The following is a 27,279-nucleotide window of genomic DNA, read 5'->3' on the forward strand; positions in this document are numbered from 1 at the left end:
CAAGCCATATCAAAGAGTTCCACTCATTCGCCTCTGGAGCAGTACTCTGCACTGCTCAAGCAACTTCAGTGATTGGCAGCAACAGCGAAGGAAATAACGTTGGTTCTGCCACCTTCAGTCTATTATACTAGAATGTATGGACTGGCTGGTGAGACTATGTAGCTGCCTGTCAAACGCAGTGTTTGTAGCTGTCTGTCAAACACGGTGTTGCGGGACAGAGGGAGAGCCAGTGCAAGAATGACAGGAGGATTTTGTTCCTAGAATCTTTAAATATGCTCCATTGTAAGGTTGTTTTTTTCAGGTAGTGTGAACTTAATCAGTTCTAAGGACTCCAATGTTTGCAGTTAATTTACAGTGGTATTTAATCATTTGCCCCAGAACACACAGTGAGGCACTTTTTGTATGCGGGCGTAGCATTAATGGAAGGTGTTGCATTACCATTAGTCCCATTTTCATTCATTTGTATGGCGGAGAGGAGGGGCAGAACGTAACTAGTGTTGCCACCGCCTCTCTTCCTCTCCGCCATACAAATGCTCCACCGGTGTGGAATTTCATGCTGCTGTAAATTCTGGAGATCCCTATGAGGTCCACCAGCTTTATGCACCAGCATTAAGCGGGCAGACCCCATAGGGATCCCATGTAAATGCTGCCTACCATTTTTTGTATGGCAGGTAATGTTTACAATTACTATTAAAACCTGCCCTACATGCTCGCATGTTGGACAGGGCTTAATTGTAATTGTGAGCACTGCTTGCCAAATGTGCATGATAAGCAGTGTTCACTCACTTTGCTTGGTGGAGTGGGAACGTGCAAATGGTGAAAATATGGTAGTGGGGAGCCTCCTACATGTATGTCAAGACATAACGGCTCCCCACTGCCACATTTCTCATTTGATTACAATGAGCTCCACTTTGGTTAAGCAGCAAAACCAGGATTTTAACCCAGAATGAAGTAATGTTCATGCAGATAGACTGTGCAAAGGACTCAGCTATTCAGTGGTTAAATCCTTAACTGCTTAGATCTGAGTTCAATCTGTGCTCTGATGGTCTACCCCCCTCTTTGATTAATTGTTCTATTTATTTTTATTTTTATATATATCCTCTGTTTTCTACTCACCCACTTATGACATTAACTGCCAGACCATTGGTGACGAATATACGTGAACTGGCGTGTGATGTCAGAGGTGGGCTGCGCATGCGCATGACATCATGCATGTAATGCGCATGTGCGCGATGCCGTACGCACAGTGCATCTGTACTGCAACATATCCCACACGGAGAAGACCTCTGTATCCAAGGTTATCTCTGGGATCCACCACAAGGGATACATCCCTTTTATTTGAACGGGTAAGTCACCCTGTCACATACCGCTTCCTGCCTCATTCTGTACCCCGACTATATGTTTACAAACGGACACGATACTAACCGTCCGTTCATCTTTCCTTCTGTTTGTTGACATAGGTATTTACACCAGATTTAACAGGATCTCATTCTGCATATATGCCAGTAACTTCTCTGCGCAAACACGACCTTTCCTTGTTCACTGACACATTTGGTAAGATTACCGCCTGTCACTTCTCCTTATCCCTGGTATACAAAATAGTGTCTTGTGATTCGATAATAGATCATCAGTGATGCTGACAATTGTTTTCTTCAAAATGTTTTATGTTAATCCAGACTTCTTTGGTCAATTGTGGTCCACTCATTGACCTCAATTTGAGGACTCACGACCTCTGGGATATTTCCCTTTAATCAGTTGGTGCGCCCAGCTTGATTACCAATAATGCATGATTCCCACTATCCCGGCCCTATGCCGGCCTTCTGCTTACTTTCATCACAATGGAATCCTCATTATTGGGTTTCCTCCTTTTTATCCACAGTGATTGGGAATTTACCCATGCATCTCCTTGTTTATTTTATTCATCAATGTGCACCAATGCATCTCCTTGTTTATTTTATTCATCAATGTGCACCCTTGATCTCCTTGAAATGTGCATGATGCACAGAGCTCTCACCACCAGGGCTGCACAGATTTACCTCTATACTATATATTATATAAAAAATAGACTTTTTCATAATGATACAGTGCTCATCTCAAACCCTCTCTGCTTCCGCTACTCCATGACTGCCCCCGTTTGGACCATCTGGAACCCTCTATGAATATGGGTATGTACACCCTTGTTGCAAAAAATATATGTATACCTAATATTCCAATTTTGAATGGAACTGTATATTATTTTATAATGATTTTCCTTCTCGCCTATGGCTAATTGCCCTATCCGGGGTGTTTTAAAATTGACTGCAATTCTCTTTGTACCAATTTCTTCTCTGCTGTTGGTACCACTTTCTTCATTGTAATGGTTTTAGTTACAATTTTGAACCTAATGTTCTATATCACAAAAAACTTTTTGTATCTAATGGCACTCACAACAGCCTTGAGGACGATCTTGTAGGTCGAAACACGAGTCGGCTGTGACCGAATAAAATACTTTTGCACACCTTTGGAATCTGTTTTTTTCGCAAAAATGAACTCAGATCTAAGCAATTAAAGATTTAACCACTGAATAAGTGAGTCCTTTGCGCAGTCTTATCTGCACGAACATTACTTTATTCTAACACTTGTAAGGAACCCGGGGGTTCCATTTGTGTAGTTTATGCCGCATTTGACTACATACAATTTGAATTAATTAAGCGCACCCATTATAGTCACTCCCCGCCCACTTTGTCATGATTTTAACCCATGCTGCAATTTTCGCACTTGACCACATACTTTCCTAGTTTTACTTTTTACAAATAGTTTTGGCATTCATGGGGAACAAAAATACTGTTTTACATTGATTACTTGTAAAAAACATAAATCACATAAAAAAGGATCCTGAACATATGTACATCCTTATAGAAACATATTAAGCCAACAGAATAAAATTCTGGCTTTGTCTGCACATCCTGAATGAAAAACCACAAGTCCCAGAAAGCAGAATATTGTACGTCGAAAAATGTTCTGTTTTACACAGCTGTACCTTTCACACTTTAAAATAAGCAATTGCGTAGTAAGGCCACATGGGTATAAACATTGTTTCACAAAAACTTCTAACTTGCTGTTAAGCATGATGTTAAGAACATTTGACTATCCACATGAAAGCAAATCCTTTTATTGCATGTCAAGCTAGTAGACATCATGTGTATATTAAATCTTTAAAAGGGAGCTCTATTGTATTACTCACTTTAATTTTGTTTGTAGTAGACTGTTACGCTCACCTGGCTCCCACAGAGGCGTCGATCTGAACTGGACAGCTGCGGTCTCCACCAATGTGACTCTTAGGGCCGAGATGACAGACTGGACTGGCCCACCTAGCTTTGTTTGCTTGGCCCGTAAGTATATTCTTCTAAAAATGGAGAAAGGGGATTAACCACCCGTGGAGTGAGCGTAAATCCCCCCACTCCCGCTGTTCTCCCCACAGATCACCTTTGATGTCCCCTCTTAGGTGCCAGAGTGCGGTGGGAACGTGCAGAAGGATGCGATGGATCGTGAGGATGCTGCAAAGGCTGGTGAGTTCAGCGCGGTGTTGCAGCAGGCGAGGCGGCGCGCGTAAAATGCTTCTTTATTCCAGCTCGAAGGCACGGTGGATCCGGAATTCAGGTAAGGATCGAAGGTCTTGCTCTTATTCTAACCTCTTCTCCTTCTGTTCCTCCCTTTTTCTAGGAGCTGCAGACTCGAGGCGGGCGTGGTAGAAGACTGGATGCAGGCTTGCAGACACAGTGAGCGTTATGCTGCTGGATGCAGAATAACGCGAAGCGTGTGCTGCTCTTCGGGCTTGGTTTAAATAGCCTCCAAAGTAGTCCCAGGTAAGTATTCCTCCCCAGCCCACATGAGTAAAAAATAGTCCCAAGGTAAAATAGTCCCTTCCAAGCCTCATTTGGCTTGGAGCTCTGCAGCATGGTCTGCATCAGGTAAGTTCTACTCTATGAGCCTGGCACCATAGGCGCCAGGACCGCACCCAAACAGCCCCTAACAGGGGTTTTTGGGCTTGCTCAAAATAACTTCATGCCTGCTTCCGGGGTTGCTGGACCTGGTCTGGTGCCCCGGGGGTAGGCATCATGACAGCACTCCCCCCCCCAAGGCCCCACCTAAAGTCGTTCTTCCCCGTGGTTTTGGTTTGTCTGGGAAATTTTGGTGGAATGTTTTCACCAATCGAGGTGCATGCACGTGGTCACTAGGTTCCCAAGACCTTTCCTGTGGTCCGTAACCTTTCCAGTCGATTAAATAAAAAAGTTTTGACTTCACCATTTTGGAGTCCAGGATGTTCTTAACTTCAAATTTGGGTTCCCCGTCTATAAGGACGGGGTCTGGTGGCTTGGTTAATCTTGTCCCTGGTTGCACTGGCTTCAAAAGTGGCACATGAAAGACAGGATCAATTCGCATATTAGCAGGTAAGTCCAACTTGACGGCCACCGGGTTGATAATGGCCTTAATAGAGTAAGGTCCCAAATATCTAGGGTTAAAGGTCCGTGTTCCGTTGAGAGGTATGTGTTTTGTGGCCAACCATACTTGGTCCCCTATCTGGTACTGTGGAGTATCACTTCTATGCCGATCAGCATCTTTCTTATATTTCTCCTTCGCCTGTTTTAAATGTGCAGTTGCCTCCTTACAGGCTTGTGTAATCGTAGCATGTAGATGGTCCACTGCAGGCATTTCTAAGTGTTGGGGTGAGTCAAGGTCTGAGGTTCCAGGGTGGTGCCCATATAGGGTATAAAAGGGGCTTTGTCCAGTTCCAGAATGTACTGTATTTATGTATGCATATTCAGCGATCCAAAGAATGTCCTTCCAATTACTCTCAGTCTGATGTAACATACAACGCAGGTATTGTTCAAGAGTCTGGTTGGTCCTCTCCGTTTGACCATCGGTCTGGGGGTGGTGACTGTTCGATAATCTCACGTCGATTTGCGCCAATTGACAACATTTCTTCCAAAAATGTGAAATGAATTGACTGCCCCGGTCAGTGACCAACACAGACGGAAATCCATGTATGCGAACAATGTTTTCAAGGAATTCTTTGGCCAGGATTGAGCCTGACGGTAGTCCTTTTAAAGGAATGAAGTGGGCCATCTTGGAATAAATATCCCCAATAACTAGAATGCTGTTAAACCCATTACAAGGAGGTAGATCGGTAATAAAGTCTAACGATAATGTGTGCCATGGTGTAGGCAGAATGTCTAAAGGTTGTAAGAGTCCAGCTGGTTTTTTCTTTTGACTTTTGTTTTGGGCGCAAATGCCACAAGACATCACAAATGATTTAATATCCTTTCGCCAGGTGGGCCACCAGAATTGTCTTTTAATTTTAGCTTCAGTTTTTGCAATACCTGGGTGCCCCTCCATTAGGGTATCATGATAATGGGAAATGACTAGCTCTTGTAGTTCCTTGTGTGGCAGAAATAACCGCCCTTGGTAATAAGGCAGATCATTGGTGACAGAGTACTCAGGGCCTTTCTTTACCCAGTCCTGCAGGGCTGTAGGATGAAGGAGTTGCTGGATCTTTACCTGAATGTCCTCTAGTGTCTGTAGAGTTGTCATGCCAAGAATCCTTTGTTCTGAAATTATAGGTACCGGTTCTGGGTTCACTTCTGCCTCTCCCATCCCTATTCGGGATAAGGCGCCTGCTTTACCATTCTTACAACCTGGTCGATAGGTTATCACGAAATTGAACTCGGCAAAGCACAATGCCCATCGGAGTTGACGTGACGATTGGGCCTTGGCTGTTTTTAAATACTGTAAGTTCCGGTGATCGGTGATCACAGTAATTGTATGCCTGGCACCGAGAAGATAGTGCCGCCAAGCCTTGAAGGCAGATTTAATGGCTAATAACTCCTTGTCGGTAACTGCATAGTTTAACTCGGGTGCCGAGAACTTTCTGGACCAAAATGCTACTGGGTGAAGCTGGCCAGTTTCAGGGTCCTTTTGAGACAGGACAGCTCCCATGGCTAGACTGCATGCATCAGTTTCCACTATGTATGGAAGTTCAGGGCTCGGGTGCTTTAACACAGGTGCAGACGTGAATTTCACTTTCAGCTCTTGGAAGACTTTTTCAGCTTCTTCAGTCCACATAAAGCGTTTATTTTTTCGCAAGAGTGCTGTGATGGGATGTACGACATGTGAAAAATCTGGGATGAATCTGCGGTAGAAATTGGCAAAGCCGAGCATGTTTTGTAGTCCTTTAACTGAACTTGGAGATGGCCATTTATGGATTGCGTCCACCTTTCGTGAGTCCATTCGGACTCCCTTTGGGGTCAGGATAAACCCAAGGAATTCAACTTCTGTGGCATGAAAAACGCATTTTTCTAGTTTTGCATATAGTTTGTGCTGGCGCAATTTCTCAAAGACTGCTCGGACGTGCTTCACATGGTCAGATTTTGAAGAGGAGTATACTAGAATATCATCGATATACACAACAACGCAAACGTCAATGAGCTCACGAAGGACATCGTTCATGAAGTATTGGAAGGCTGCTGGTGCATTGCACAACCCGAAAGGCATCACCTGGTATTCGAATAACCCATATTTAGTGTGGAAAGCAGTCTTCCATTCGTCGCCCTCTTTTACACGTACCAGATGGTATGCCCCCCGGAGATCTAATTTAGTGTATATACAAGCGTCCTTCAATTGGTCTAGTAGTTCAGGGATCAGAGGCAATGGGTATCGGTTCTTAACAGTTATCTGGTTCAATGCGCAGTAGTCTATGCACATTCTGAGGTCACCTTCCTTTTTGGGCACGAAGAACAAAGCTGAAGATGCAGGGGCCTTGGATGGGCGAATAAAGCCATTGGCAAGGTACTGGTCTAAGTATTGTCGTAGGTGAAGGTTCTCAGGTTCCGTAAGGACATAGATCCTGCTACAAGGGGGTTGTGCACCGGGTATGAGATCGATTTGACAATCGTACGATCTGTGAGGAGGTAAGGTGTTTGCCTGTTCCTTTTGGAAGACATCCTGGAATTCTTGGTATTCTGGAGGTAGTTGCATGACTGCTGTGGTTACTGTGGCCATGCCTGCGTTCTGATTTTTCTTTGGGTAACAGGTTTGTGCACATCCCGGGAAGGTTATTCTCTTCTCTCGCCAATCAATACAAGGATTATGTGTTTCCAACCAAGGTATCCCCAGTATTATTTGGAACTGTGGGGCTTTGATTAGATCAAACACAATAGTCTCTCGATGCCCATCCTGAACCAATAGTGTCATCTCTGCGGTGGAATGAGTTACAGGCACAGAAGCAATTTCAGTTCCATCGACTGTGGTGATGACATCTGAGGTGGTTTTTCGGCAGAGAGGTAGATTCATCCTGGAAGCCAATTCATAGTCCACATAGTTTCCTATGGCCCTGCTATCAATGTACGCCCTTACTGCGTGCATACACGATGGCTGCCCTGGATCTATGAGGACCATTGGTATGATGAAATGTGAGGTCTGAGTATCCTTCTTCAAGCTCGGCAAGCGGACCTCTACGCTTGTCGGGCGTGGTCGTTTCCCGAGTCTGACTCCATATGGCTCTTATCAGCAGCTACTACCACCTTCTTGTGTGGTTTTACAGGGCAATCCCGTAGAAAATGCCCAGAAGTTCCACAATATAGACACAATTGCATTTGCCATCTCCTTTCGCTTTCCTTCTGGGTTAAGGGTCCTTTAACCCCTGCGATTTGCATGGGTTCTGAAGCATCTGCTCCTTTGGGGTTAGCGTGGGTTTTGACCAACACCCGATTCTCAAACTTGGCTCGATCAGCCTTTCTGTTCTGAAGTCTGTGATCTAACTGGACCACTAAGTCTATATATTCAGCGCAGTCTTGAGGTGGGTTCACGACTTGAGCCAAGACATCCTTGAGTTCTCCTCGAAGCCTTCGATGAAATAACGTGATTCGTTTTACCTCAGGCCATCCAGTTTCCACTATCAACCTATTAAAGTTCGCGATGTAGGATAGAAGGTCCTGGTTACCCTGTCGTAGGGACAAAAGTTTGTTATCCAGGGCCTGTCCTTGGGAGTGCCGGGCAAATAGTCTTTCCATGCTAGTTTGAAAGCCCTGAAAATCCAGAAGAATTGGGTCATCCTGAGTAACTAGTGGAATTGACCAATCAGCTGCACTGCCGCTGAGATATGACAATACAAAGGCTACCTTGGCTTGATCGTTTGGGAAGGCTCTAGGTCTGCATAAAAAGTGCAGGCGGCATTGGTTCATAAACACGGAAAACCTTTTGGGATCTCCGGCAAAGCGTTCGGGTGGAGCTAATGGAATATTTCCTGGTAGGTTTATTTGCACAGGGTTACTTGATAACACAGGAGCTGGATTTCCCCCGGAACCAGGTAGGGGTGCTTGCCCAGCCTGGCTTTGCAATAGTTGCCTAGCAAGGTCGTCAGTTCGCTCCTTTGACAAAATGAGTTCTCTCCTAAGAGCATTGGTTTCTTGACGGGCGGAATGCACTTCAGCCCTCAGTTCCCCTAGTAATTGGGCCAATTGGTCAGTCTCTGAGGTATCCATAACGCCCGGGTGTGAATTTGTGGGTAGGCTTCGCTTTCTGTTACGCTCACCTGGCTCCCACAGAGGCGTCGATCTGAACTGGACAGCTGCGGTCTCCACCAATGTGACGCATAGGGCCGAGATGACGGACTGGACTGGCCCACCTAGCTTCGTTTGCTTGGCCCGTAGAAATATTCTTCTGCAAATGGAGAAAGGGGATTAACCACCCGTGGAGTGAGCGTAAATCCCCCCACCCCCGCTGTTCTCCCCACAGATCACCTTTGATGTCCCCTCTTAGGTGCCAGAGTGCGGTGGGAACGTGCAGAAGGAAGCGATGGATTGTGAGGATGCTGCGAAGGCTGGTGAGTTCAGCGCGGCGCTGCAGCAGGCGAGGCGGCACGCGTAAAATGCTTCTTTCTTCCAGCTCGAAGGCGCGGTGGATCCGGAATTCAGGTAAGGATCGAAGGTCTTGCTCTTATTCTAACCTCTTCTCCTTCTGTTCCTCCCTTTTTCTAGGAGCTGCAGACTCGAGGTGGGTGTGGCAGAAGACAGGATGCAGGCTAACAGACACAGTGAGCGTTACGCTGCTGGATGCAGAATAACGCGAAGCGTGTGCTGCTCTTCGGGCGTGGTTCAAATAGCCTCCAAAGTAGTCCCAGGTAAGTATTCCTCCCCAGCCCCACCCGAGTAAAAAATAGTCCCAAGGTAAAATAGTCCCTTCCAAGCCTCATTTGGCTTGGAGCTCTGCAGCATGGTCTGCATCAGGTAAGTTCTACTCTATGAGCCTGGCGCCATAGGCGCCACGACTGACTCTCCATATGAGCCTGGCGCCATAGGTGCCAGGACCGCACCCAAACAGCCCCTAGCAGGGGTTTTTGGGCTTGCTCAAAATAACTTGATGCCTGCTTCCGGGGTTGCTGGACCTGGTCTTGTGCCCCGGGGGTAGGCATCATGACATAGACACAGATCTGGTAGGCGGCTTGAGGGTGGGGAGCTCTTGAAAATGTCCCACCACTTTGCCAATTGACTAAACACTCATGCCTATGAAATGTGCTATTAACTAAAGAAAGTGTTTTACATCACTAATTGAAAGGCCATTATTAAGGTGCCTTTTGTCATCTGCATTGTGTCCTGCTCATGGTGGCCCTGAAAGTGAGCAAACCCCTTCAAGAAAGGCCCAAAATCGGATGGAGGAGGTGATTGCATAAATTAAGTTAGACTGTTGCTCATTAGTAGGGCACTGTGCTAGAAACAAAGAAGTGTGAAAATTGTGCCTCCCAGGTGTAAGGAAAATAAGGCAGTCCTAGCGGCGTCTTGTCAAATAAAAGGGCCTATACTAAGAAAAACCTATTGCCAATCCTTATGCTAAATACAAACATATAGGGCCTCATTACACGGTAGGTGGTAAGGGTTTACCGGTACCGGTATTTTACCGGTACCGGTAAATCCTTACCGCCTTACTACAAGGTCCCTTTGCGGGTCGGGGAATTTAACGCCTGCTTTTTGCAGGCGTTAAAAACCAACCCGCAAAGGGACCAGTGGAGCTAATTACGGTACCGCAATTTGCGGTACCGTAATTAGCACCTTCCCCATTCCCATAGAGCCCTATGGGGCAAAAATGGGAATAGGGAAGGGCAATGGTGGAAGGGGGAATTACCGCCCCGCCAACCGTGGAATAGGGCGGTAATTCCCCTTTCCACCAAGGCGGTGCCGGTATTTTACCGGCATGAACCATGGCGCTAATAGCGTCATGGTTTACCGCCTACCGTGTAATGAGGCCCATAGTGTGGGATAAGGTTCACAAGAAAGAAAGAAGTGTTCATAAATGATAAATCAGCATGTGGTAGCCGGGGGTCTTCCTTTCTCAGCTCTCAGGACCTTCAGTGGTTAGGTCTCTTTTCTACAAAAACTTGCTTTCCTCTAAGGACCTGATATGTTCAAAATAACAAATAAAAGGTTCTTTCCATATGTACGTTGGGTGATGACTTTTCACCCCTGGATCCTCCTCTTCCGGGGGCAGATCCCTTTTGATCATCGGCCTCCCTCTGTCGGGTTCACTATGGCTTTTCTTGTATTCACAAATCTTACTGTCTTTTTAAACAGTTCACTGTGGACAGCCCTCTGCCGGTTTCACTTTTGTCATCACACTGTTCATCAGGACTTTAAACTTCGCCCCTTTTCATCGGCGTCCCTCCGTCGGGTTTACTCTTGCCAACTTTTGCTAATCACACATTTTCTTCTACTTTCTTATGATGCCGGATTCACTTTCCTTGATGTTACAATCTTCTGCCGGTCAAAGACTTTCGACTGTACAAAGGATTTTACTAGGCCCTTGTATGTCCACTTTGACCCCTTTCTCGCCCTGTTCCCAAGGTCTTCTGGGAACTGTAGTTTCAACAATAAGGTAATCGTCCAGATTTTCTCGAGTGAGCACCCACGTGGTGCCGGACTCTTCTGCAGCTGGTTTTCCCCTCTCATATTAACAGTTTCTTGTACTTTTCTTAAATCAGCTGTTTGCTACTTTTGGTCAAAACAGTTCGGTTTCTTATCCGTTTTCCCTTCAACTCACTGGCTGTGATGAACCGCTTGTCTTTTCTTGTTTCTGGAGTTAAGGCTGGCACCACAATGGCAAGGGTCTCCTTTTGGCTTGGTTATCCGTGGCGGAGGGCCCTGTGTACCATCTACATCTGCTGCAACACTTGCTGGCCATTGTGTGCGGTCTTACGATTCCTTCTGTGGACGTTTCACGAGCCTGGCTTGGAAAGGCAAGGTTGCTTCTTTCCTTGTCACCCTCTCGGTTCGCACCATCTTTCTCCTCTTGAACTGCTGTGCTGAGTTAGCTCTTTTGTCGTGCGGTCTGCCCTGCTCGTACTGTGCTCTCATTCTCCAACTTTTATCCCTGTGGGGGAGGGAAAGGGCATTCAGGTGTGTGTGATTCTGGTCAATTGCCTGACTTTGGCTCACCCTTTTGTTGGGACATGTCACGTAAACGGTTTATGGTCTTTCCATCAAAAACTTTCCAACAGATGTTTTTGCATCAAAAGCCCAGTCATCGAAAATATTTGCATCAAATGCATTTTTTGTATCTTTTTTGTGGGGTGGGGGTTCCCCTCCAGCCCACTGTTTTTTACCCTTAAAACCCACCCCAATGAAAATTAACATTTTACCCATCACATATATGCATTCGATGCATGTATTTTGATGGATAGGTTTCGATGGAAAAGGTTTCGTTGGAAACACTAGTTACCCAGGTAAACAGCTCTAGTGTTAGGGCGTTGTTTTCGTGGTGTGCAAAAGTGTTTGTGTGGAAAAAGGGGGGCACAGTGTTTCTGATTATCCTGCAAGGTAGGATAGGGAAAAGGTGTTGGGAGAAGGGGGATACCGTGTCTCACCCGTCGGTGTCTATCTTCCACTCCCCAAGGACCTCCCATCTAGGTGATCCTCCCTCACTGGTCCACTCCCAGGAACTGGATCCAACAGCGATGGCCTTGTCCTGGTCACCTGGATGACAGATCCTCTGGGACTAGTTAGGAAGATACCTTCAGGTTTCTCACACAGGACGCAGAGAAGGCGCAGCAGTAAGGCCCTCCTGACATGGCAGGAGATCGAGAAAAAGTCCCGGACCACAAATAAAAGTCCTGGTTTTCTGTGTGGGAGCTCGGGAGGGCAAGCTGTGCCACTGCCCCCATGGTCGCTACGCTACTGCCATCTTGTTCTACCTGATCCTCGACAAAGACCTTCTCCCAGTAACTGAATTTCGGTGTAGTAGATTTGCAAAAGGGTTAGGGAAATATAAGTCAACTGTGAGGCAGGATATCCCAGGATTGAAACAATATTGTTTTCCCTGCTGTTGCCCGCTGCAGGCTGCCTTGGGTTATCATGTTGCAATTAGATTCCTCTATGTGAGCATTTGAGCTCCTGCCACAAGTCCTAAAAGAAGTGTGTGATGGGGGCTCATTAACAGACGTAGTGTGATGTGACTTCACAGAAAGTGGACATAATTTAGAGGGAAATATACAACGTTCATTTAAATGGCCTTTCCTAATCAAAGTGCGTATGCAAGACAAATGAGCAGTGGCCTCTCATTATAACCACAGGAGATTATCCTATAGCGTTGCTTTCAAAGCATAAAAGGCGTACCCCATTCAACCCCTAGAACATGTATCAAAATATTCCCTTCAAAGCAAACTCCCAGTTTGATTTATCTCTCCCATATTTTCATCACTATTTTGTGTGATCTGCGAGAAAAGTTTCTGATCTGGGACCTAAGACGTCTTCAGTAGGGGCCCTGCTTCTTCACACACCAAACCACTAGCTCATTTCAAGGGAGCACACTACCTTTTTTTGACTCCCAATGCATTCAAGGGGAATGGCGTAAACCCTTTGAAAAAGTAGGCAGGATTCATCCACCCACATCTACCCTCGACTTGTGCCCTACATAGGATTTTATTCCTCAAATCCATGAATTCTGGGACTTGCAGTCTATGATCAATTCAGCGGGAATAATGCATCTGACATCAGGACTGAAAAGTGGTACGTCAGTGACATGGATCCCTGTAGACAACTCACATACTATGAGGGTGACCGGTGGCCCTATGACTCTATGCTACCAGTTTTGGGATTTCTTGTAAAAACATGATTGTCATCAGGTGCTGTATAAACAGGCATGCGTGTGCTCTGCTGCGCCTGCAGCCTTTGATTCGCCCAAGGGCCTGCGCCATTCATAAGTGGGTTGAAATCCATACTCTGCAACGACACATTACAATGAAGGCAGTGATGATTTGAAGGTGCATGAAGATAGTCAATGGGCCTCATTATAACTCAGGCGGTCCGGAAATAACGGTGGCGGTAAACCCGCCGCCACCGTTGTTTCCGGACCGCCTGATCCCGACTCCTGCAGGAGGGAGGTGATGTTCCCGCCAGGTTTGACCTGGCGGGTTTAACACCGCCCGCCTGCAGGCGGCCGAGGAAACACCGGCATCATTACGAGATGCTGCCGGTGTTTCCATGATCCCCATTCCCATCGAGCCCCATAGGACTCAATGGGAAAGGGGATTAACACCATTTCGCCTCCTGATTCCCGCAAAACCGGGGTTGTAATGCCCCGGTAATTCCGGGAATCACGGAGGCGGAATGGTAATACGAGTCCGGCGGTAACCAGGCGGTTTTACCGCCGCGGTTACCGCCGGGCTCGTAATGAGGCCCAATGTCCCTCATGACCTCTCTCCCATCGGTTAGTGCCATAGCCGATAAACCAGTCGCAGGCGAAGCAATTGGTGCCTAAGGGGGCATTGTCATTCTAAGTTATGCTGAGTCATTTTTTTGCGACTGGTGAATATTTTCAGTGGAAGGGTATAAATATTTCTTTGATTTTGTGTGATCGTAATGAGGAAGCCCAAAGTCTTAAAATATTGTAGGGTGGATTTGGGGATGGGGGGGGTTCTTCCCCCAAGAAGATTTCTTAACTATCGGGTTAAAATGGTACATTTTACAGCACACATTTTGAGACAAATTGGTTAAAACGCAATACATTTTACAGTCCGTTCTCTAGGGCAGCACCTAAACCAATACAACAGATGCCAGGTCACCACCAGTACACAGGTATATGTTGCACATCTTCATGATGCCACACCATATGCCAGCATTGCTATTGTAAATCACTTTCAAAACGATCTGCTTACAATATGCTGACTGTGCCACTGTAAATCATTTTGATGCTGGTACGCCTGGTACGCTTACAATAAATGCTGGCATTGACACTATAAATCACATGCGTGAAGATGTTCCCACAATATATGCCAGACATACCATTGTAATAATTGAAATGTGCCAGCACCACGGACTGGCTCTCTTAAAGCACCTTGCACATAAATATGTAATTACGACTCACACACGACGAACGCTGTAGGAAAAGCAGTGGAACATGCTTTAATTGAAAACATAATTGTTCATCGGGCCGGATCTTTATGCACAGCATCTTGTACATAAATATGTGAATACACTCACTGTGAGTCACTCACGGTAAGCACCCGGGGCACCGAGTACGGGGGGCTGTGGGGCCCGAGCCCCCCCAAAATCAAGTCGGGGCTGAGCCCCCACCCCCCCCTGCCGGAGAGAAGTGATGCAGCATCAATGGCCCTTTCCATCGATACTGCATCACTTCTCTCTGGCCAGGTAAAAGTGCGAACATGTCCTATTAAGCCCTCCCCTCTAGGACTCATATTTGTCCTGAGGGGAGGGCTTAGGGCAGCGGTATTCAAACTGTGGGGCGCGCCCCTCTGGTGGACCTCAGCCTCATGCCACGGGGAGGGGGAGCGGGGGGGTGGCACGCATCCACAGTTTGAAAAAAAAAAAAAGAGGATAAATGACCAAAGAGTCGGGCTGTTGCTTCATCAAAAAGCAGCAGCCCGATCCACAGCCCCTGCAACACATGCTTAGTGCGACCTTTGTGAGGCCTCAGGCTCCATTAACAGCCTATTTATGAAGACAAAAGAAGGTGTGTGCTGCAGGGTAGTTTCTAGCCCATTTGGTGCCCATTTGGTGCCCAGGGTGAAACACTAGGAATGAGCCGCCCCACCTCCCGCCCCACTCCCACCGCACCCCGCGTGCCACTCCCAAACTCAATATAACACTGCACAACATTGGGACACGGGGACCAGTGGGGGCACACATTGGGACACGGGGACCAGTGGGGGCACACATTGGGACACAGGGACCAGTGGGGGCACAACAGTGGGACACGGGGACCAGTGGGGGCACAACATTGGGACACGGGGACCAGTGGGGGCACACATTGGACACAGTGGGACACGGGGACCAGTGGAGCACACATTGGGACACAGGGACCAGTGGGGCACACATTGGGAGACAGTGGGACATGGGGACCAGTGGGGGCACACATTGGGACGCGGGGACCAGTGGGGGCACACATTGTGGCACAGGGACCAGTGGGGGCACACATTGTGGCATAGGGACCAGTGGAAGGTAAGACTTTATTAAGCATAAGTGGGGTGTACTTTTTTTTACTGACTCCTTCATTTTTGGTGTTTCAAAACAATGTTGAAAACCAGGAAAGTGGGAGTTTTTAAAACATGGAGACAACCATGGCTACAACATTTAGACGCGAGTGCTTCCATCAGTCCCAAACTTCACTTGGGTGCAGGGTGAGCCTGGGTAACTGCTTTTTAACATTGTACACTACTTCACCAGAATTTCTGGTAAACTACAATGTTAAAAGCAGTTAACACTCTTCCCCCCAAGTCTGAAACCACACTTGATTGCATTATACTTCCGCGAGGATAGCATTATACTTGAGCAGAACATCCGATGTGTCCACTGAAACGTTTAAGATTAAGCTACATCCCAAGCTCTATCTGGTTACCCAGAGGTAACATCTTAGCAAATGTGACTTGTGGCTGGACAATCTACAGCAGCGCTATTATAAGGTTGAATTGTTGATGTTTTACTGAACTATGGCACCACACACGTCTTGCTTGGTAGTTTTTAATCGGGAAACGTCTTTACTACTCGTTTCCTTTGAATTGGGAACTTTTTTTTTGGTGGTGGTGGTGGTACGCCACCTTGCAGCTGTACCTTCTGTTTAGCAAGCATTTCATTCTCCCATCCTAGTTGTGTTGCTCTGCCTTTTGAGGGAGGGCTACTACAACCTAGACGATTATAGAGCGATGGAGTAGGGGCAGTGATGTCTTACTGGAATGCAACTCGATGGCTTAAATCTCCTTCTTAATTGACTTTAGTATATGCAGTGCATGCTAGCCAATGTTTCGACTGTTCTGCGCTGCGCGCGCCCCCCCTACCCCCCACACGCCGTTGCACCAGGTGGGCGACTACATGCAAATTTGCAGTCATATAATTGCCAGTGATGTAACTTCCTGTATTTGGCCCCCCCCACCGGGAAATTTATAAGTCGGCTCCCCTGGTGAGCACATGTGCTGCAAACAGGTTTCCCTATACGAGACATCAAGGAGGCGATGCAATGAAGGAGGTTGGAGACGATGTGCACGTATATTTCGGTCGAACTGTGCCCCCACATAGCAGCCTCACCATCGGCTTCCCGAGTGCCTGAGCAACTGCTGGCTACCGTATTCTGTGCAGAGCGTCACACAGGAGCATTCAAAGGAGGGCAGCAACCAGGGACCCCAACCATAACGTGCGGGCGCATCCGCACAATAGATACCCCTCTACACACCTTCCCCCTTAACCAAATATGCTTATCACAAAGTCCTTGAATTTGCTTGGTAATCGTCGCAACCTCTCCCCACATCTCAGATTCTCATCTTGAAGCGACCGTTCACCAGCCACCACCAGGCACTAGCGGGTCACTTGAATCCGCGGGTCACTTACATCGATGGCCTGATGATCACCATTCAAATGCAGACCACTCCTCACAGTTGTTTGCTGGACTCCTTCTGGGCCACTTGACACTTCCACTCCAGGATTCTCACTCACTTCCTGTCTCTCGCTGCTACCCACACACACCACAAGCACCTTATTCCTCCCTAAGGTGCGAAGGGGAATGCAATTCACATACAACTCCCAGAGTACCGCTCGACTCCCTTCTTTTGCTTTGCTCTCAGCAGCATGTCATTTCACAAGTTGTCTCATACTCCATTGGGTGCCATCATCCAAAATCACCACCAGCCCCATCACTTTCACCACCTTCTTTGGAGGGGACAAAAAAAATGGATCCCCTGCTCTCCTTACTCTCTGGTTCTTCATTCTGACCCAATTACCTACACAAACCGGTTTCTTAGCCATACACATCCTGCTGTCTAACCAATTCTTATACCTTTCTTGACACTTCTCGGCCCTGCTGATCAACTCCTCCCTATTTACCTTGATAGGACTGGAGGTTCCCTGCAATTCTGGTGTCAATTCATCATCTGGTTTCCTGCCTTTAAGCGCCACAAAAGGCAATCACCCCTGTAATTGAGTGAGGCGTTGTCCGGTATTCCCAAAGCATGCCCCGAATCAGTCTTTCAACATTCAAATTAGAAATGTTTGCTATTTGTAGTGTCCCCTTGACCACTCTGTTAATCCTTTCTACTTTTCCATTTTTACGTTGACAATACAACACTGTCGTTTTTTGGTGCACTGCCGCCTTCTTAAGATAGTCAGCCACCAAGTCAGATCTAAACTGTACTCCATTGTCAGTGAGCAACACCGCCGGAAATCCTTGCACTCTAAAGATTGTATCAAGGAAATCTACCACATACTTGGCAGTCATCTCCTCCAAGCAGCCAGTATACAGCCATTTAGAGCAGTAATCCATCAGAACAAACATATACTTTTCCCCTTGGCTAACATTTTGGTAAAGGAACAATAATGTCCAGAGCTACCCTTTCCCAAGGTTTTGCGGGAAATATAACTGGACATAGGGGGTGCTCAGACAACATGAGACTTGTCGCTGGATGTACATGGTACACAATGTTTCACCAAATGCTCCACCTCAGTGTCCATTCCCAGTCACTAATATGCTTCCCTCACTCTCCTTTTTTTGTGGCATTCCTTCCTAGATGTTCTCTACGGGCAATTTCCAAAATGCAAGTCCTCATCCCCTTCAGGGATACACTTTTCTCTCCCCTGCATAAGACATCACCATCCATCCACAACTATGCCTTGACTTTTTTAAACTGTATTCTGACACCAGCAGCCCCTTTAGGCCAACCACACTCCAATAGCTGACGAACCTTAACCAACTCAGCATCTGTGTCACGTCTCCCGTTGCTCGCCCCATTAAGAATCACACGATCACACACCCCACACCGCACCTCACCACAAGAGCAGTCCCGGCACATAGAAAGACCCAGCAGTTTGCCTGGCATAGGAGGACACCAGCCTGTAGCCCAGGCGTCTACCGTCCTTTGTTTCGCTGGCAGTTGCCATGGAGGCTCACTCATGGCTGGTCACGCCCATGGAAACTCCCATGGCAACCCCGAACATCTGGCGTTCCGTGACCACGTGATCACGTCACGTCTCACATGTCCATGGGACACATCACATGATTACTTAATCAGTTTAAAAGCATCTTGGCAACGTGGGTACAGCGCTTCACAGCTGATCTCTTGAGGACTGTTTAGCGCTCTGGTTTACCTGTTTATGATCACAGACTTTGTGACCTCGGATTGTTCTTCGGATTTGTCTTGCCTGCCCCTCCGATTTCTGTCTCTTGGATTCCACCTTGTTTCCCCGGCTCCTTGACCTTGGAACTCTCTCTTGGACTGCCTTTGGATTATCCTCTCTGAACCTAGAATCTTGGAACTTGGTTTTGAACTTCTTGCCTTACTGGTCCATCTACATCAGACCTAGGTGTGACTCACCTACGAGCCGCGCAGAACGCCTCTTTCACCATCATCAGCAATCTGTGGCTCTCACCACGTTTAGGACCCCCTTACAACACTCCTGGGTAAGCCTTGTTAATACTGATTGTTACCCGTTACCAGTACCAATTGCACTGCTCCTGCTTAACCATTAACCATTGCCTTGCAGCGGTCAGGGGTCCTTCCGGCGTTCCTGCTACCTGATTGACGGCTCAACACACCTGTGGCCTCAAAGATTGCACAGACAGTGTATCCTTTCTGTCTGTGTGGTACTTGGGGACGGAGGTACAATAATCTGCATGACCATCAAGATCAGAACAGACTGTGAAGCCTTCCTGGCCATCCAGATTATGGATACCTCCCCCGGGGACCCTGTGGCCGCTCTAATGCAAGCGGTTGCGGCCCTTAGTACCGACATGGCCGCAGCCACAACAGCTATCCACCATAGACTCGACGCCCTACAAAGCACTTGTGCCCCTTTACCCGCAGATGCCGAGTTTTGCGACCCCACCGCCCCAGCTCTGCCTCCACCTCTGCCCACAGCACCCACAGTCCCCACTCCAGTGGTCCTTCCCACCTCCTTTCCTCTTGCTTCCCCCGAACGCTATCAGGGATATCCCAGGAAATATCGTACATTTCTCAACCAGTGCAAACTTCACTTCTTGTGTAGACCCCAGCTTTTTCCGACTCTGTTACCAAGGCAGCTTTCCTTCTTTCTCACCTGTCAGGTGTAGCGGCCATTTGGGCGAACCCATTACTAGAGAGCGATCACCCTGCCCTAAACAATTTCGACCTACTGGTGACAGAGATGGCAAAAGTTTTTGACACCAGGTATAAGGCACAACCCAGAGACCTGGAATTGCTTGATCTTGCACAGGGAAAACAAACTCTGATTGATTACATCACCCGTTTCAATCAACTGGCTGCAGAGACCTCGTGGCCTGAAGAAAAGAAAGCCATAGTGTTCTACCGTGGGGTCTGTAGCCACATGAAAGACGCTCTTTCTGTAGTACCGGCTCTCCCCTCAGTCTTCACTGAGTTAGTGGACCTGGCTCTACAGGTGGACGCTCGCAGGTCCGAGAGGAGAGCAGAGACAGCTTTTTCCAATCAGACACTCCCAGCCCAGTCTGTCTCTGCTCCAGAACCCACGCAAATCGGCGGGATCCGGAGTCCCATCACCCAGGCCGAACGGGAGCGTCGGAGAACCGATAATGCCTGTTTCTACTGTGGTCCTTTAGGGCACTATGTTAAAGAATGTCCCCGCCACCCTAAAAATAAAGCATCGGGTTTTCAGAAGGCTCGCCCCTAAGTGTGGGGGTACGGGCGAGTCCTTCTCTGACCCCCAATGAACCTGTATTTGGTCCCATCAGACCGATTGCGGTCCAGGCCCAGCTGAAACTAGCCAGAGATTTGGCACACTCAGTACAGATAGTGATCGACTCCGGGGCCACTGGCTGCTTTATTGATATCTCGCTGGCTCACGACCTTAATCTACCCTTGATCAAGGAAAACTACCCGGAGCCGGAACATGTGGTCGATGGTACCTCACTTGTCTCTGGTCCCATTGAGTACCAGACCGCTCCCATGTTAGTGGTGATTCAGGGCATGCACCAAGAGACGCTAGCGTTTGATCTCATTTCCACTCCGCAGTTCGGTATCATTTTAGGCATTCCGTGGCTCAAACAGCACAATCCTTTGATTAATTGGGGCACTGGGCAGGTCACATTTGAATCTGAAGTTTGCCAACACTTCTGTTTGATTGAGTCCACTATGATTCCATCCCCGGCCACCGTCCTTGGGGCTATGGCCTCCACCAGCCTCGAGGAGGCAGATCCATCTACGAATGCCCCACACACTGTGGGGGCCATTACAGCTGGGATCCCCGCTGTCTATCATGAATTCCGACAGGTGTTTGACAAAGTCACGGCAGAAGGCCTACCACCACGCCGACCCTATGATTGCCCCATTGATTTGGTTCCTGGGGCAACTATACCAAAGGGCAGGATATACTCCTTATCTCCATCGGAAGAGTTGGCACTCAAGGAATACATCCAACAAGCCCTACGCTTAGGTCACATACGACCCTCTAGCTCTCCAGCTGCTAGTCCGATCTTTTTCATGCCCAAGAAGGAGGGTGACTTACGTCCCTGTGTTGATTACAGACGTTTGAATGCCGTTACCATCAAGAATCGGTATCCCTTACCCCTCATCTCCACGCTTCTAGACCGACTGACCAAGGCATCCATCTTTACTAAATTGGATCTTCGGGGGGCGTACAACTTGGTTCGTATGCGTAGCGGAGACGAGTGGAAGACGGCATTTTGTACTCGACAAGGGCTGTTCGAGTATACTGTAATGCCTTTCGGTCTATGCAATGCTCCTGCTACATTCCAACGCTTTGTTAACAAAGTATTCTCTGACGTCTTAGACGTTTTTGTTGTGGCCTACCTAGACGATATATTGATATTTTCGTCCTCACTGGAGGAACACATAGGCCATGTCACAGAAGTCCTAACTCAGCTAAAAAGACATTCCTTGTACGCCAAACCCGAGAAATGTGTGTTTCATACTAGGGAAGTAGAGTTCCTAGGCTTTCTTATTACCCCTGGAGGTCTATCCATGAACATGTCCAAAGTCCGTGCCATCATCGACTGGCCCGCTCCAACCGGTCTCAAACAGCTCCAGTCGTTTCTGGGTTTTGCCAACTTTTATCAGCGTTTTATTGCCGGTTTTTCATCCATTGTTTCACCACTGACTGCCTTGACCAGTCCTCGGGTCCAGTTTTGTTGGACCTCAGAACATCAGCGTTCTTTTGAGACACTCAAAGCTAGATTCACCACAGCTCCTGTACTACAGCATCCCGACCCCGAACTCCCGTTTGTTGTGGAGGCCAATGCCTCTTCCTTTGCATTAGGCACAGTACTCTCCCAACCCTGTCCCTCCACGGGTCAGTTGCACCCCGTAGCATTCCACTCAAGGAAATTCACACCTTCCGAGTCCCACTACACAGTCACCGAGAAGGAGTTACTGGCCATTAAGGATGCACTACTGACCTGGCAACACCATCTCATTGGGGCCAAACATCAAACCGTGGTTTACACAGATCACAAAAACCTGCAAGATCTGGCCTCCCTTAAGTGCTTGAACAGCAGACAAGTGCGTTGGCACCTGTTTTTTGCCGCTTATGACTTTGTGGTCAAACATAGACCAGGGCTTTCACATGGTAAGGCCGATGCTTTATCTCACTCGCCCGGAGGGGATTCTTTGCCCTTATACCCAGATACTCTTCTAAACGAAGGTCATGTCATATGCATGTGTACTCCTCCTCCCTCCATGCTAACTCTCATCCGACAGTGGGTTTCACACCATCCACAAGCACTAGCAGAATGGGATTTGGTACTCCAGGAAGGGTTACCTTTCATACAAGATAAGCTATTCCTCCCCACTAGCGATGTACGTAACCAGGCACTTGCTTGGTTCCACGACGCGGCCATCAATGGGCACCCTGGACAGCACTGCACCTTGGAGTTACTAAAGCGATGGTGTTGGGGGCCATCTATGAGGCGCGACGTTCAACATTATGTAAACACTTGCTCCATCTGTGCACAGTGCAAGACACGCAGGGGTCGTCCCGTGGGTCTCCTTCAGCCCCTACCTATTCCTCCCAGACCATGGCATACGATCTCTATGGACCTCATTACAGATTTGCCTCGCAGACAAGGTTACGACTCCATCTGGGTGGTGGTCGATTCCTACACAAAGATGGCCCGTTTCATTCCTTGTCATGGGATTCCCTCAGCCCCTGCTCTGGCCCAACTATTCTTCAAGTCTATCTTCTGTCTTTTTGGTCTTCCACAAGTGATTGTATCCGATCGCGGTCCGCAGTTCACATCCCGTTTTTGGCAGGCCCTTACCAAGATCCTTGGCATTGATGCCCGCTTCTCCTCAGCCTACCACCCGGAGAGCGATTGCCAAACCGAGAGGGTGAATCAGGCCCTCGAACAGTACCTGCGCTGCCTGACCCTTCAGTATCAGGATGCATGGCTGAACCTGCTCCATTTGGCCGAATTCGCATACAACAATGCCTGGCATTCCTCCACCGGGTTCACCCTCTTATATTCACTCTATGGACAGCACCCTCGTTCTCTCCCTCTCCCCGATTTTTCTTCATCCTCCAATCCTGCCGCCAATTTCTGTGCTCGTGATCTGAACTCTATCCATGCCCAGACACTGGTCCATTTGCGGGAAGCCCAGGCCTCTATGAAGACCAAGGCCGACAAGAAACGGGTGGCGGCTCCTGTTTATCGGGTTGGGGACCGTGTTTGGCTGTCGACTCGCCATTTGCGGATCCCTGGTTGCCGGAAACTGTTGCCCCGATTTGTCGGTCCCTACAAGATTTCACATGTTCTGAACCCGGTAGCCCTACAGCTCTCTATCCCTTCTACCTGGTGTATCCACCCGGTGTTCCACACTTCTCTACTCAAGCCTTGTCTTTCTGCCACCCGGATGGTCCAATCTCCTGCCCCTGTTTCTGTGTCCTCCCCGGATACGTATGAGGTCAGTGCTATTCTGGGTTCTCGTCTCTGCAGGGGTCGCCTCCAGTATCTGGTTCATTGGTTGGTGTATGGCCCTGAAGAACGCTCCTGGGTTCCTTCCCGGGACGTCCATGTCCCGCGTCTGGTTGCTCGCTTTCATCGGGATAACCCGTCCAGCCCACGGGGTCGTGGGCCTTTGAGGGGGGGGCTCTGTCACGTCTCCCGTTGCTCGCCCCATTAAGAATCACACAATCACACACCCCACACCGCACCTAACCACAAGAGCAGTCCCGGCACATAGAAAGACCCAGCAGTTTGCCTGGCATAGGAGGACACCAGCCTGTAGCCCCGGCGTCTACCGTCCTTTGTTTCGCTGGCAGTTGCCATGGAGGCGCACTCACGGCTGGTCACGCCCACAGAAACTCTCACGGCAACCCCGAACATCCGGCGTTCCGTGACCACGTGATCACGTCACGTCTCACACGTCCATGAGACACATCACGTGATTACTTAATCAGTTTAAAAGCATCTTGGCAACGTGGGTACAGCGCTTCACAGCTGATCTCTTGAGGACTCTGGTTTACCTGTTTATGATCACAGACTTTGTGACCTCGGACTGTTCTTCGGATTTGTCTTGCCTGCCCCTTGGATTTCTGTCTCTTGGATTCCACCTTGTTTCCCCAGCTCCTTGACCTTGGACCTCTCTCTTGGACTGCCTTTGGATTATCCTCTCTGAACCTAGAATCTTGGAATTTGGTTTTGAACTTCTTGCCTTACTGGTCCATCTACATCAGACCCAGGTGTGACTCACCTACGAGCCGTGCAGAACGCCTCTTTCACCATCATCAGCAATCTGTGGCTCTCACCACGTTTAGGATCCCCTTACAACACTCCTGGGTAAGCCTTGTTAATACTGATTGTTACCCGTTACCAGTACCAATTGCACTGCTCCTGTTTAACCATTAACCATTGCCTTGCAGCAGTCAGGGGTCCTTCCGGCGTTCCTGCTACCTGATTGACGGCTCAACACACCTGTGGCCTCAAAGATTGCACAGACAGTGTATCCTTTCTGTCTGTGTGGTACTTGGGGACGGAGGTACAATAATCTGCACGACCATCAAGATCAGAACAATCTGCTGCACACTCCTCAGACCACTTGCCATATCTAAAATTCCTTCTTCGCCCACCTGTGCAATCATGGACCACTCTAATTCATCAGTGTCCTCCCCCACTAAGGGAAGACAAGACAGTCTGCCACCACATTACATGGACCCGGAACATAACTCAGCGAAAAATGGAATTCTTGCAGGGCAAGGGCCCATCTATTAATCCTGGGAGAACCTCCCACACTTTTCCCACCCAAGGCATGGACCAACGGTTTGTGGTCGGTCTTGACAAATGAAGGGCACATCCCACAGACATCCTTGAAATTATTGATGGCCCAGAAGCAATAGATATCCAAAGATTGGATCAGTAGGATGGAATGACACTCCTTAGTACAAATTCATATTTTATTAGATACATTTATCATATGGAATGACATTTTCTCAATAAAAAATTCATAAAAAACATTTCATATCCACATTCATAGCCACATACAAATCTCATTCATACATTTACACAGAACACAACAACCCATGATGTTTCACTTATCATTGGGTTTTAGGAACACAGCTTTACTTCATATATTGAACAATAGACCCAGTTCCTAACATTAGGTGTCGTGGTGTATCTACCACCAGATTTGTGGGTCAAGTATTTGTCACACAGAAACGTCGACACGTGTTTCGGTCGGAGACCTTCCTCAGGACGTAAGGCAAAGCAAGAGTTCTTCGCCCAGTTCTTAATAAGTAAGGGCCTGTGACCAATCCCCAAGTTCCAATTCGAGGAGAGGTGAACGGGATGTGGGATATTAATCCTCCACTGGAATCAGTGCAGGTACTGAACATGTGATCATGTTGTAGCTCGAAACCGTTCGTCGTGGTATCACCACTGTAAAACGCAGCGTATGAATCGCACACTTGATGTCTCATTCACAAAGTTCTTTAGCTGTCTATCGATACATTTGCCACAGAGCGGAACCGCGTTAGTTCGTACCACTCCAACTCCTTCAGGTCAATACAGGTTCTGTACTGGTACGAACGTAAGTTCGTACCACTCCAACTCCTCCAGGTCAATACAGGTTCTGTATTGACCTGGAGGAGTTGGAGTGGTACGAACTAACGCGGTTCCGCTCTGTGGCAAATGTATCGATAGACAGCTAAAGAACTTTGTGAATGAGACATCAAGTGTGCGATTCATACGCTGCGTTTTACAGTGGTGATACCACAACGAACGGTTTCGAGCTACACCATCATGAACACATGTTCAGTACCTGCACTGATTCCAGTGGAGGATTAATATCCCACATCCCGTTCACCTCTCCTCAAATTGGAACTTGGGATTGGTCACAGGCCCTTACTTATTAAGAACTGGGCGAAGAACTCTTGCTTTGCCTTACGTCCTGAGGAAGGTCTCCGACCGAAACACGTGTCGACGTTTCTGTGTGACAAATACCTGACCCACAAATCTGGTGGTAGATACACCATGACACCTAATGTTAGGAACTGGGTCTATTGTTCAATATATGAAGTAAAGCTGTGTTCCTAAAACCCAATGATAAGTGAAACATCATGGGTTGTTGTGTTCTGTGTAAATGTATGAATGAGATTTGTATGTGGCTATGAATGTGGATATGAAATGTTTTTTATGAATTTTTTATTGATAAAATGTCATTTCATATGATAAATGTATCTAATAAAATATGAATTTGTACTAAGGAGTGTCATTCCATCCTACTGATCCAATCTTTGGATATCTATTCACTATACCTGAAGGATCAGGGTTTGAAGTGCAGGTCTACCCCTTTATTTTTCCCCTGACCCAGAAGCAAGCCAGACCTTCCCTCTCAACGGTGGAGTAATTTGTTCAGCTCCCTGTAAAGCCCTAGAGGTAAATGCGAACTCACAATCCTTTCCTTCCTTCACTTGCATCAAGGCAGCACCTAGCCCTACAAAGCTGGTGTCAGTCATCATAAACGTTTTGCAACAGGGATTAAACATGCAAAGGGTGGGAGCACCCCCAATACTTTTCTTGACTAGAGTGAATGCCTCCTGACATACCACGTCCCAGTCGAACTTGACACACTTCTTCAGTAATCCTCTTAAAGGAGCACACATAGAAGCAAACCCCTCGATAAATTTGGAGTAATACTGCGCTAACCCCAAGAACGTTCTCAACGCATCCTTACGCTGGGGCGCTGGGGCCAGCAACACAGCATCCATCAAACTCGTTTAAGGCTTGATGCCTCTCCAGTCTATGAAATGTCCCAGATAGGACACTTCTGTCATTGCAAATTTACACTTTTCCTTCTTGACGGTTAGCCCCGCCTGATGCACAATACTCAGTACTTCACTTACACATCTCTCGTGGCGCTCACGATCCACACAAACACCAGGATATCATCCAGGAAGCATTCCACAAACTGTAATCCCTTGAAAAGATTTTTCATCATGTGCTGAAAAATAGCGGCAGCTGAGGCAAGGCCGAATGGCATTCTCTTAAATTGGTATGTCCCAAAAGGCGTGACAAAGCAAGTCAGTGCCCTCGAGTGTGGGTGCAAAACAATTTGGTGGTATGCATTAGACAGATCAATAGTCAATAAATATTTGGCACCATGCAACAGCGAGATCATTTCTTGCTCCTTGGGTAGGGGATGTCTATCTACCCAATTGTTATTGTTGCTGGACCTGAGTTCCACACGCATCCTTATGTTGCCATCTCCCTTCCATCTTCTTTCCATGCAATTACAATGGGGGACAACCATTCTGCTGATCCTATGGGTTCAATCACGTCATACTTACAGAG

This window comes from Ambystoma mexicanum, chromosome 11, assembly GCF_040938575.1.
Source record: "Ambystoma mexicanum isolate Mex_15411 chromosome 11, UKY_AmexF1_1, whole genome shotgun sequence".
In the NCBI taxonomy this organism is placed as follows: Eukaryota; Metazoa; Chordata; class Amphibia; order Caudata; family Ambystomatidae; genus Ambystoma; species Ambystoma mexicanum.